General features: G+C 41.5%; 1 long non-coding RNA gene across 1 annotated transcript in view; it reads left to right on the forward strand.

The window, feature by feature from the left end:
• Positions 1 to 5,134, forward strand: part of LOC137208492 (uncharacterized) — a 29,819-nt gene extending 24,685 nt beyond the window's left edge. The window contains exon 4 of the long non-coding RNA XR_010935641.1: positions 4,976 to 5,134. This is a non-coding gene — a long non-coding RNA (uncharacterized lncRNA). The remainder of the gene's footprint in view (positions 1 to 4,975) is intronic.
• The last annotated feature ends 7,910 nt before the right edge of the window (positions 5,135 to 13,044 follow it).

Consider the following 13,044-nt stretch of genomic DNA (forward strand, 5'->3'; position numbering starts at 1 on the left):
TAAGTTGGCCTGGGGCTAGGTTCTAACAATGGGAAGATAAGCAACAGTTATCCAATCCTGAACACCCTATGGCAAGTTTCTGACATACAGTTTAAAAGTGTAGGTAAGAATAAATTGTATTTTTTAAATTCTAAGTTATTGTCCTTAACTTTGTCAAAGCAAATCGTGATTATATCTAGATTTTGAGTATTTGAGGTAATCTGGGTGCATATTCAGTGCTTAGTGTAAACTTTATCTTATTTGATCTTTATGCCAACCCAGTGAGGGAAATTCTATTATTCTAGCCTATTAGGATCCTTGGTGAAGTACACTGAGGGTGCAGAGGATCGATCGCTTGTTCCAGCTCAAGCAGTTAAGAAGTGATAAAGATGTTAATCCTAAATTTGTCAGACTGTGGATTCGTTTTCAAAGTGCGTCCCTGGCCAGAAGCATCAGCATCACTTGAAAATTTGTTAGAAAAGCAAATATTCAAGCCTCACCCCAGCCCTTTGGAATCAGAACTCTGGAGCCAGCAGTCTATTCCAACAAGCCCTCCAGGTGAGGTTGACGTATGCTGAAGTTTGAGAATTGCTGTTCAGGAAATCAAGCCTTTAACCACTGTACAACCCACTTTCTCAAACACACATTCTGTGGGAAATCAAATCATGATTAGTCCTGGTGCTTAATGAGCCATTAAGTGTCTGTATCCATGAGCAGATTGAAATTAAAGGCTGAGCCTCTCATCCTGGGTATGGGCTTCTGGAATCCACCCAAATAGGTCAAAACAATGTTCTTTCCTTTGTGCCCTGCCAACCACACACAGACTTTCCTCAGCTGTTGGCACAATTCCTTGGATGGGTATTTGCTTTCTTCTCTTTCTGCCTTTGCCAGTGTAGATAAGATCCACATCCCCTTAGTCTATTTTAATTTATAAATATTTTAGAACCAGTCTATAACTTGGCTGTCATACAGAGCGAGCAATCTGAGAAGGGGGAAAAAGAGTGATTAAAGATAAATCTTCATTGTTGAATTCTTCAGTGAAGGCAACTTGATTAATTGATAAAACAAATAATAGCAAAATGGATACTGAAAAAATAAATTCAGGAGGCTGATGCAGAAATTAATTTGGAACCCAGTTTCAAGAGACAAATGTGAGGGAAAATTAGATGAGGATGGTGAACTACACCTACTCTCATTCTCATCTCCAATTCCAAATCCTGAAAAGTTACAGAAAAGGTATTTTATAAAATCAATATTAGAGCCAGAAAACGAACAAACAAAAAATACATTTCTATAATGGATCAGAAACTATGAGGAATCCTTAAAAGACAGAAAGTGAATGGGATCATTTTGCAGAAGGGAACTATAAGCCAAATTCACACAGAAAAGGACTTTTGCAAAAGGTGGATGCAGCCCACCAGGTGTTTGAAGCCCCAAAGGTGGTGAATCAGGAGCCAGAAGGGAATCTGGGGAGACCGACAGGGTGATTGGCTGGGCACAAAAGGAGCAGCCAGGGCTGCAGACCCTCCCCTCTCCCCACCCTGCTGCTTCTGTCAATCAGGAGAGGGTGTGAGTTGAGTACCTGAGCCCAAGAGTCAGGGTAGTGACCTGAATGTCTGGAAACACCCAAGAGGCGCTGGGAAGCTCCTCACCCAGGAGAATAATGAGGAGTAATGAGTGGAACCCTTGGCCTATTGGTTCATCCCAAGCCTCTGCTGCTGGGTCACAGCAACTAGTCCCAGCATAGAGGAATGCCAGATTCAAAGATGAGCAATACCAAGAGTTACCAAGCAGCTGAGGAAGCCCAGGACCAGCAAGAGAGGAGCCAACATCTGCAAACAAGATGTGCGAGATTCTGTGTTGGGATAATTCAAGTTCTCAGAGAGAGCCAAGACACTGTTGATCCCCATGAAACAAGCATAGGCTGCTATTATAAAGAAATGATCACGATTCTTTAAAAAATGTATGTATGTATGTATATACACATATACATACACAAAGCTATTATTGTAAAAAAACTTACTATATACTCAATATACTGCATGGTAAAACAGACATAACTAAAGAAAAATCAAGCTAAGAAATTTTTCCTGAGCATAAAACAAAGGAAGAGTTGGGTATAATCATTTAAAAGTTAAGAAATGTGAATAGATGTCAAAGTTCTAAAATTTATTAGCAAAGTTCTGGAAGGTACGAATGTGAGAAGTATAGGAGAGGGAATATTAAAAATAAATACAAAATTTTCCAAAGCTTAAGGGAAAAAGATGAACACTTAGAAGAGTCCACTGAGTGCCAAGCTATAAAGAAAAAGTAACTTAAAAAAAATTTGTAATAAATTTGATGACATCAAAATTGAAAGTTCTTAGATGATGAGACACTGTAATCGTAGTTAAAAGACAAACCATAGACTAGAAGAAAATGTTAGCAATTTATAAAATGTATCAATCTCCAGAATATATAAAGTACTTTTCTGTCATCAATGAGAAAACAAATAGTCAAAGACTAGGCAAAAGATGAAAGCAGACAGTTCACAGGAAAGGGAAGCCAGATTGACAACAAACATGAAAAGCTATGTAGCCTCCTCCATGACCAAGGACATGCAAGTTAAAACAGCAAGGAAACCGTTGGTTTGCTCATCATATTTATAAAAATTGAAAAGGAATGTGGGTATTATTGGTGAAAGTATCAATCGGCAAATCCTCTTGGGGAACTTTTTGGCATTATCTGTTAAATTTTAAATGTACGTTTCTTATCTTGACATTTCTAAATCTAAGTAGCCATTTTAGAGAAACACTACATATCCATCAAGATGTTCATTGCCGTATTGTTTAAGGTAGGATAAAAAGGAAGCACTTCAAATGTCCACCAAAAAAAGTGTCACATGGAATTGGGGTGTATTTTCACTGTGCACTGCAATGCAGCAGTTTAAGATTAGGTCCTTCTGCATGTTCTGATCTGGAAATACCTCTAAGGCATAAGTGAAAAGAGAATTTGAAGAAAGTGTGTGATATAATACTATATATGTTAAGAAAACTACGTATTTTTGTCTGTGAAAATATGTATAAAACGATAAACATTAAACTGATAACCCTTGAGGAGGAGGGCCAGGATTAGAAGTAAAATCCAGGACAGTGGTGTCAAAGGGGGCTTTGACTTTGCGTGTGGTTTGCAATATTTCAGAATGGAAAGTTAAAAACAGTACATTCATGTATTCATATAATCACTAAAAAAAGAAGGTAGAAATTATGAGAGAGAAATCAGAGACAGCAGGATAGATCCAAGAGCACTGATCTATTTGCTCACAGGAGCAGGGCTGAGCCGGTGCCTGTGAGGGTCCTCAGAGAGGAGGGGCGGCACTCAAGTCTCCTGGCCCTACCTGGGCCACGACCAGCATCTTGCTCTGCAGCTCCCCTGCTCCACCAGGAGCAAAGATGCAGGTTTCCCTGCATCGACCGGCATCTGCACTCCCTTGGAGTGCTGCCCCCCTGCCGCTGGCTTCAGAGAGGATATGGGGGCACGCAAAGACTGCCCTCTGTTTTACTGGACCGCGAATCAGACACACCAGCCTGTCTCAAGTGCCCCTCGGTTCAGCAAAGGCCAGATTCCTGACGGCTTGAGGTTCATGAACCAGAAACACAGCATAGGAAAGCACACCTGCCAAAAGTAATGCTGAAGACTAAGAGTAGAAGGGAAACCCTTTTCCTGAACGCCTCATGGGCACACCTTGCCTTTCACCTGGCCCCCTATCACCCAGGGAGAAAGAGAGTCTTTCCACACCTCCCTCCTGCACTGAGTCTCCGGCCCACCCAAATCGTTTCCAGGACTGTCCCCAAGGCCACCCTTTGTGACCCTGCATCTGCCACCTTTGTAATAATTGACAGGAGGAAATCTCACAATCCTCAGGACATAAAGGAGTCCACCCCTAACCCATGGGACCTTGATGTAGGGCCTGGGGTCCCTGGGACAATTCTTTGGAACACCGCTACTCACTTCCATGCATCTCCCCCAGACTGTGGGCTTCTGTTCACCACATCTGAGAGGATGCCTCCTGCTGGGCCAGGGAGGATAGACGGGCTGAGTGGGTTCCAGTCCTCTTGGCCTGGTCCCCACCAGGACCTGCACGGGGTGAAGAGAAATTGCTTCTTCCAGTGCAAGATTAGATGCACAGGGCCCACGACCACACCCAAGTGCACACACACACTACCTCCTACACAGACTCACTTGCACAAGCCACACACTATACGCACCACAGGTGCTACACATGTCCAGTAAACCAGACACGTACATTATACACTAACACACACACACAAGACACATGCCACACACCTATCACACACACCACCGCAGACGTGCTACGTATACCTATCACACTATACACACACACCAGACACAAAGTACTTTACACACAAATACCCACAACATACACATACTACATCACACATGTATTACACCACATACGCACTCACACACATACACACACCACGTACACATATGCCAAACACATCAAACGCAGTACTCTAGGCATGTGGAACACACATCACAGGTGCCCACACACAACTTGCTCTATAAGCATCACATGTCACAGATCACATAAACTACACACAACTCAAACAAGTACAGAAATACCTTGCCACACAGAAATACCACACATGCCATACCCATCACAGGCATTTGCACAGCACACACACAGACACCACAAACGCACCACACATCTACACACATGCACTGCATACACATATCACACACGTACACAAACCATATGCACACCAGAAAGTACACACACCAAGCACCCAACACATACCACAGACACCACCAACACATTCACATGCACATAGCACACACACTTCTAAAAACAAGTAGCTTTCATAAATAGCTCAGTCTACATGCACATCAATTAAAAGAACAAAACAGTTCTAAAAGAAACACACTATTGGAATGTGTTCACCCCCTTTTACGTTATCATGTGTTTAGCTCATCGTTTTTCATTCCCAAATAGGTTCTCTGTGACAAAGGCAAAGCCACACTGAACTAATTTTCCCTCAAACAAGGGCAAATTCAAACTTCTCGCCAGCTGCCTTGCCAACTGTGGGACATCCAGATCTGATATGGGAAGAAGGGAGGGAGAGAAATACAAGATGTCTTTCTCTTCTAAAGCCTGTTTCATGGAAACGATTTCATTTTTTACAATTACAGTGAAATATAAGATCAAGGTTGTTTTCATGTAATGTTTTGTTTTACAAAACTGGATTGTACAGTTACAAACTGAATTGTAACCACTGGAAAATATAAATTGGATCTATAACTTGCCAAATTCTGAACAAGCAAAGGAAAAAAATATTATTGGGTCAACACACTGAAAGTAAAGAAGATAAAACAGAAATACTAGAGACGAGGTAAATATAGAAGATGAAATAAGAATATGACCCAACTGATCAGTTATCAGAATACATTCAAAAAAATAAGTAAGCTGAACTTCCCTACTCAAAGCCCAAGTAGCTCAGAGTGCTTCAAAAGGCAAAACCTAGATGTTCCTAAAGAGAAGTGAACAGAAAGATTGATACTTTGACACTTAGGAGATAGGTAAGGATCTAGCAGACATATTTTATATAGGAAAAAAGTATAAAAATAGTAAATGGGGAAAATTATGTTTATTGATAAAATATACAATCAAAAATTAAGACATTGTGGTCATGAAATTTGCATTTGAAATACTGGTTTCAGAAGAAACTATGCAAAATGTAAAACATGTAAGGAAATGAATGTTTGGTATCAAAAAGTTTTAACACATTGCACAGAATTTTGCAGATCAAGGGACTTCCCTGGTGGCACAGTGGTTAAGAATCCACCTGCCAATGCAGGGGACACGGATTTGAGCCCTGGTCTGGGAAGATCACACATGCTGCGGAACAACTAAGCCCATGCGCCACAACTACTGAGTCTGCACTCTAGAGCCTGCGAGCCACAACTACTGAGCCCACATGCCACAACTACTGAAGTCCGCGCACCTAGAGCCCATGCTCTGCAACAAGAGAAGCCACTGCAATGAGAAGCCCATGCACCGCAACGAAGAGTAGCCACACTCGCCGCAACTAGAGAAAGCCTGCACGCAGCAACGAGGACCCAATGCAGCCATAAACAAACAAACAAAAACATACATAAATAACTATTAAAAAAAGGAATTTTGCAGATCAAGGAGATAAAAAATAAAGACATAGAGGGACTGATAGTATAATTAACAAACTTGCCATACTACAGAGGAAATTTTTATAAGCCACAAAGAGATAAAGCACATTCTTTAAAAATATTAACATGTTAATGAAATATTTATAAATAATGATCATGAACTAGGCCCAAAAGCTTTCGTAAGTTCTACTTTAAATAAAGTAGAAATTTTCAAGCCTTATTCTTTGACCACAGTATAATAAAATTAGAAAGTAATGGCCAAAAAAATATCAGTATTTAATCACATGGAAATTGTAAAACTACTCTTTCTATCAAAGAACCCCAACCCCAAGAAGGGAGGGCTTTTAAAAATGCAAATTACTGGGCTTCCCTGGTGGCGCAGTGGTTGAGAGTCCGCCTGCCGATGCAGGGGACACGGGTTCGTGCCCCGGTCTGGGAAGATCCCACATGCCGCGGAGCGGCTGGGCCCGTGAGCCATGGCCGCTGAGCCTGCGCATCCGGAGCCTGTGCTCCACAATGGGAGAGGCCACAACAGTGAGAGGCCCGCGTACCGCCAAAAAAAAAAAAAAAAATGCAAATTACTGTCCACCCTCTTTCAGATTCCATATAAATAATACAAGTCACAGATGATTTTATCAGACCTTGATGAGATACTTAAATGTAACGCTATTTTAAAGATTCCAAAACATAGAATGTTTTTTAAAATTGTCTTAACTGGTTATATAAGGCTAGCATCACATTGAAGCCTGAACTTAATAAAAATAAAAAGCATCTATAGAAAAAATGCACTTATGAATATGGATATAACATTTATTAATGAGATATTTTCACATTAAACCTGGGAACACATTCAAATAACAAAGTAACATGAACTAGCCAGATTTATTCCAAGGAATATGGGAATAGTTTATCAGCATGAAGTATGTTAATATAATTTATATTTTAAAAATTATATTTGCTAAGGGAGAAAATCCACCCCCCAATCTCATTTATTGCTTAAGTGACAGATAATAACTGCTATTGATAATAATTCAATAACTGCTCCTGTGTTCTCCCCACATTATGGAGAATATTTGTCAGAAATACCCTGCCTGTGTTATACTTAGTTGTGAGACAGAGGGATCTGTGGGTAAAGTAAAATAAGGATGTCCCCACTCGGTGTTATGTCTCAGCATTGCTGCGGAGCCACATTTTAGCTACTCCCAGAAGGAAGGAGACATAAATAAAGTACATAAATATTGGAAAGGAAGAAACAAAATGTTTATTATATTTAATGAGACTATCATAATTCTCTGTAATCTGCAAATATAACAAAATGCCAGTCAACATCCCAACAGTGTGTATGTATATTCCAGAGTTTTTACCTGGAAGCAACAAAAGTGCTGAGTCAGAGAGGTTCCCCTAACAGGTGTCACCATCTCTCATCATGATGTGATGCCCACAAGAAGTGCCACAGAAGCACATGGGACGAGGTACATGTGTAAAGATGTCTCTTTAAATCTAGGGAAAAAGGAAGGATTAGCCAGGGAACGTGTTGTGACAGGCTACTAATCATTTCAGGGGAAAATAGTGTTAAATTCATACCTCAGACTGAAATGAATTCCAGATGGGCTAAATATTTTAAAGTTAAAAAAAAAAAAGGAGAAACCATAAAGGCAATAGAAGAAAATATAGAGTGAAAAGTTGTATGAAAATTTAGATTGCGAAAGTTCTTTCTAAGCAAGTAACCAAAATCTGACATATTCTAAGGAAAAGATTAATACATGTTAATACATAAAAATTTTAAATGTGCTTTGAAATAAAACAACCACCTGCCAGATATAAAGTTAAGAGATAAGGAAAATTTGTAAGAGGGTGTGGGCAGGAAAGGACTTGTCAAATGCGTATAAAAGGATTAATATAGCTATTATATAAAAAGGTCTTATAAAACATTAAGAAAAAGGTAAACAACTGTTTTTAAAACCAGAGAGAATACAAAAAGGCAATTCAGATAGAATATAATGAAATGCAAATGATCAATAAATGTGAAAAAGCCTTAGTGAGATATTTATAGCCCCAAATCAGCATAGATTTAAAAAGATCTTAAATGTTAACAAGGACCATAGCTGTTCGTGCTCATAAACTGCTGCTAGAAATAGTGTTACAACCTACCTGCAGGGCAAGGGCAGGAATTCAAAGCATACTCCTGCTGACGCTAGGGACTCCAGCTTCAGGAGCCTGTTCTAAAGAAATAATTCAGGGACCCGTCATGATGCTTTTTTTAATTTGACTAAAAAAGAAAAGGACAAATTTTAAATGTCTATCGATAGTATTAAGGAAATTGTGTAACCTCTGTTCTACAAAATATTATAAAGAAATTGACATATGATCTATATTTACTAACATAAAGACCTACCCATAATGGCTATTAAGTTAAAAATATGATTAAAGAATAGTATGGGGCTTCCCTGGTGGCGCAGTGGTTGAGAGTCCGCCTGCCGATGCAGGGGACACAGGTTTGTGCCCCGGTCCAGGAGGATCCCACATGCTGCGGAGCGGCTGGGCCCGTGAGCCATGGCCGCTGAGCCTGCGCGTCCGGAGCCTGTGCTCCACAACGGGAGAGGCCACAACAGTGAGAGGCCCGCGTACCGCAAAAAAAAAAGAATAGTATGTATAATAGAACGAAAATAGGATGTGTGTGGGTCTGTCTAGAAAAGCATGACCCCAAATATCTCCAGTGTTTAAGTGATCGGACACACTCCTATTGATTTTAGGAAACACTCGTGTAATATGAAATGAGAAGACAAATTGGTTATAGAATATCATCTCTAGCCCCCCACAGCCTCAAAATTCTCTCTATATATACAATGTGGATTTTAAAATTGCAAGAAAAATCACTAAAATATTAACTGAATTTTTTGCTGCGTGGTATGGTTTAGAAAAAGTGTTGTTTCCTCCTTTGAAATTTGTCTGTATTTCCTCAGTTTTCCAAGGTGGGCATGTGCCATAATCCAAGGAAGATGTTAGAACAAAGGGAGAAGGGAGAGAGCAGAGAGTCAGGGTGGGTCTTTCTTGGCACCAGTACAGGCGGCCATCCCCCACCGTCCAACTCCGGGTCGGGAGTCCGGAGCAAAGAGGGCAGGTGCACTGAGCCTGCACAGGCTGGCACAGATCTGATGGCCCAGGCCAGGAATGCATATGCCGGGAGAACTGACCCAAACTTTGGATCTTTTCCCAGAGAAGCGCTGGTACCTAGGAGAGAATTCCTGTTAACAATCCGACTCTGAAAGGCCCGGCTCCCGTAGAGATGTGAGCGCTCAGGGTAAAAGCTTTCAGCTGATGACTACCGAGGTGTCTTTAATCCATCCCCAAAGATGACTTTCTGTGCCACATTACACAACGGAGAATTAAAATTCCTTACTGAGATGTCGTGGACACAGGCTCTGCTCACATGGTGGGGCTCTGCTAAAGTCGTTTCTCTCCATGGTCCACCCTTGGATGTCTACTCCCCAGCTCCGGGATGGGTGGCAGGCAGAGTTCTTCCTGAGTGAGAGGCTATCGGCAGGCCTGTCTGCCCCCGCAGCCGCTTGCCCACTTCCTTCCATGAACACATGCCTGCCTGACCTCACCTGCCTGAGTCTGTCTGGAGTTCCTGGAAGATTCCTGGTGTTGGGTAAAATAAGGCCATTCAACCTTGCCAGAGGTAAAGAGAGTAAGTAATGTAGAGATAAGTTTGGACGTGAAGGAACTCATCGAGAAGCAGAGTTCTTGAGTCCCCACGCTGTTCCCATGGCACGTGGTGTAACTTCTGTCTCGGCATTTTAACTGCAGGCTGTGGATCCTTGTGTTGATAGCGTGTCCCCAGACACACTGAGTTCCTGGGTGGCAAGGGCTTTCTGTGCAGCACAGCCCCCTGCACAGAGCTTCATTCATCTTTTGAGCCTAAACTTGTCCATTGAGTGAATGAATATGTAAATACATAAACAAATAAAGAGAGGTGCTTTTAGATCTAGAGATTACAATGCAAATCGATTATTACTGTTCCTGTTGTTATTACTGGCTCACCTCAGCAGATATTTATCTGGTTACTTTTTGCTTGAACAGAAGATGCCTAATTACCAGAAACTAAATGATTCAGCACTGGGCCAGACTTATTGACAGACATGCCCTCGGACTTGAGCCTATGATCTGTTCCCTGGAATTACTTGTGGTCAATGGTTCTGATTCTCCAGAGCTGGTTTACTGACTTGTACTTCTTTGCTTGAGATGCAGCTAAACTGACTGCCCATTATTATTGGAGTTAAGATCCCTGTGGCCAGGGTCTTTTGGGTTATGATGGTCATGATGACACTAGGAATGTGTATGTGTGTTTGCATTCTATCCTAGAGAAAGAGCAGCAAACGAGTGGCCAAGTCACTCAAGCCACCTGCTTCCAGCTTCCCTGGACCTAATTAATCTCCTGGTGTCAGCAATCTGTTGGCCCTGAGCCGTCTGCAGGGGAGGCTGGGGCCAGCTCAGTGAACCAGGCAGAGTGGGAAGCCAAGAGCCAGCACAGGAAGTCAAGACTTGAATAATGAAGAGGAGTCAAGTTGAGAGCCTGCAATGGTCCTAGACCTTTGGGCAGAGTGGCAAGTGGCAAGTGGGTGGTGATCCTTGAGAGAAGAACCAATCCCAAGATTTTTAGCAGCCCCAATGAGGAAATATTAAGGTCTATGCCAAAGGAGGCCAAGACAGCATCAAAGTTTAAGACAGGATATCAGGGAATCTTTGCAGGAGGTGGGGAGCAGCAGCTGTGGAGATGCTCAGTGCTTCCATCTGAGGGCGCTGCAGGTCCTTCTAGATCAAAGCACTCAGTACGTCTACAATGTAGTCTCTTAAATATTCTATTAATATAGGATATTAAGAGGAATCAAAACTTGCACCAGGACAAAAATACCCGTGTTGTCTGACACATGCTTGGCATTTTTCCAGCTCTCTCTATTTATTACTGTCACCAAGTGAATTGAAAAATTAAGAAATAGAGATATTTTAAATAACCAGATATTCTCTTCCCTAACCTCTACCATCTCCCCACTCTCATAAAAGCCAAAGCCTCTCATGCTGTGAGGCTTAGAGGGTCTCTGAGGAGGTGGTAGAAGAAAATTAACGGGTTCTCCACCAGAGCGATCGTTTGCAAAGAGTAGTGAATTGCTACAAGGAATTGGCTGGCTTCCTTGGGGGAGCAGAGAAAACCACTAGTGGAAATCAGCCTCGGTTCCCTTCTCAGGAGCTCCTGGTCTGGCCGCTGTAGTACGCTGATGCTGGACTTGCAGTTCGAGCAGGAGAGTGTCAGCTACATCACATTAATTGGGACGAGTACATGCACAGCCGACAGAAGATGGGAGGGCTGAGATGACCTGAAGAGTGGGGAGAGGGAGAAGAAAAGTAGAAGAAAGTGCCCAGAAACGAATACCCTCATTTTACAAAAGAGAAAATGTGTCAAAAGTAACTGGAACTAGAGGTAAGGGGGGAGTGTGTTAAAGTTACAATTTAACAATAGAGATGCTAGAAATAATAACAATAATACAAATAATAATACAATTCTCTAACATTTCAAAGAGAGAGGAGGGAAGGGGTTGGTTGTAAGGGGACCAAACCCCTCTACATCTCCAGCAGAACGGGGAGCGATAAGTGGATAATGCATGTTATTTAGAGTTATGGGGAGAGACTTCAGAACAATTACCAACAGAAAGAGTGAACAGTCTCTGCAGGCTGGTTCTGGGCTATGGAGGCATCTGGTAAGAAACTGCCACTTTGTATTATAAGCCTTTTTTACTATTTGATTTATTACTATGAATGTATATTATTATAATTTTAAAAATGACATAGGACCAATTAACTGCATTTGACAGGCATGCTGAAAGGCAAGTTGTTGGCTATCTCCAGGAATTTTCTGACCTTGGGAAGGGGAGTCCCTCCAAGGTCAGCAAGGTCCTAAGACGTCAAAAGCACCAGAATAAAGAAAGTAAAAGACATGGTTAACATATGCTCTGAAATAGTTTCTTCTCTCAAAAAATATCCAGTGTCCTTTGCCTGCATCAGTAAAATAATATTACAAAAAAAGTACTGATTGCTAGATATTCTTACACTGGGTGGTGGCTCATAAAAGCCATGAGCCTATTAACCATTGTTGATGGGCGATGATAAAATCTTTTGTTGATATTTTAGCTATTTACTCAGCCTTTCCCATCATCGTCTCATCTGCCTCTGAGCCAGAACAGCACCCAGGGCTCATCCAGGGGGCAGTGCACAGAATATAACCTTCTGGCTTGAATTTGGTCAGCTCAGAAAAAAGAGTGTGCCAACCAAGTCCACGGGAGTGTGAGACATTACACTCCCATATCGTATTAACAATTGATACTTTGGTCATCTACCAACTTCTTGTGCTTCTAATTAACACGAGCTAAGTCTCACTCCCAACCCTGCCCCAAGCCCTGTACAAACGGGATATATTTTTGGACCTCTAAGCAGTTGTCCCTGTTAAGCTTCAGTGTCCTATCTGATGTTTTACCTGTGCCCTCTCGTGTGAGTAATTAACTCAATCCATCATGAGGCTCTAAGGTAATTCAGTAATGCCTAGAAATAAGAAATAGAGAGTAAAGACTTCAACATGGGAAAGGGAAGCAGAGCGACAGCCTTTGCTTTGGGCCTACCTAGCTGATTAAACCTTCATAACACAAACAAATAGAAGAGTCCTCTGCTAATTTAAAAAAAAAAAAAAATCTGGAACTTACAAGCCCTCTTCATTTTTCCCAGTGAATCGTTGGCAGAAATCTTCCAAATTGTTTACATAATAATTTGTTTAAAAGTATAGTGTTGTAGCTGGGTGCTGTGTTTACTCTTTTTTCCCCAAAAAATCAAGTG

Source organism: Pseudorca crassidens, chromosome 16, assembly GCF_039906515.1.
Source record: "Pseudorca crassidens isolate mPseCra1 chromosome 16, mPseCra1.hap1, whole genome shotgun sequence".
In the NCBI taxonomy this organism is placed as follows: domain Eukaryota; kingdom Metazoa; phylum Chordata; class Mammalia; order Artiodactyla; family Delphinidae; genus Pseudorca; species Pseudorca crassidens.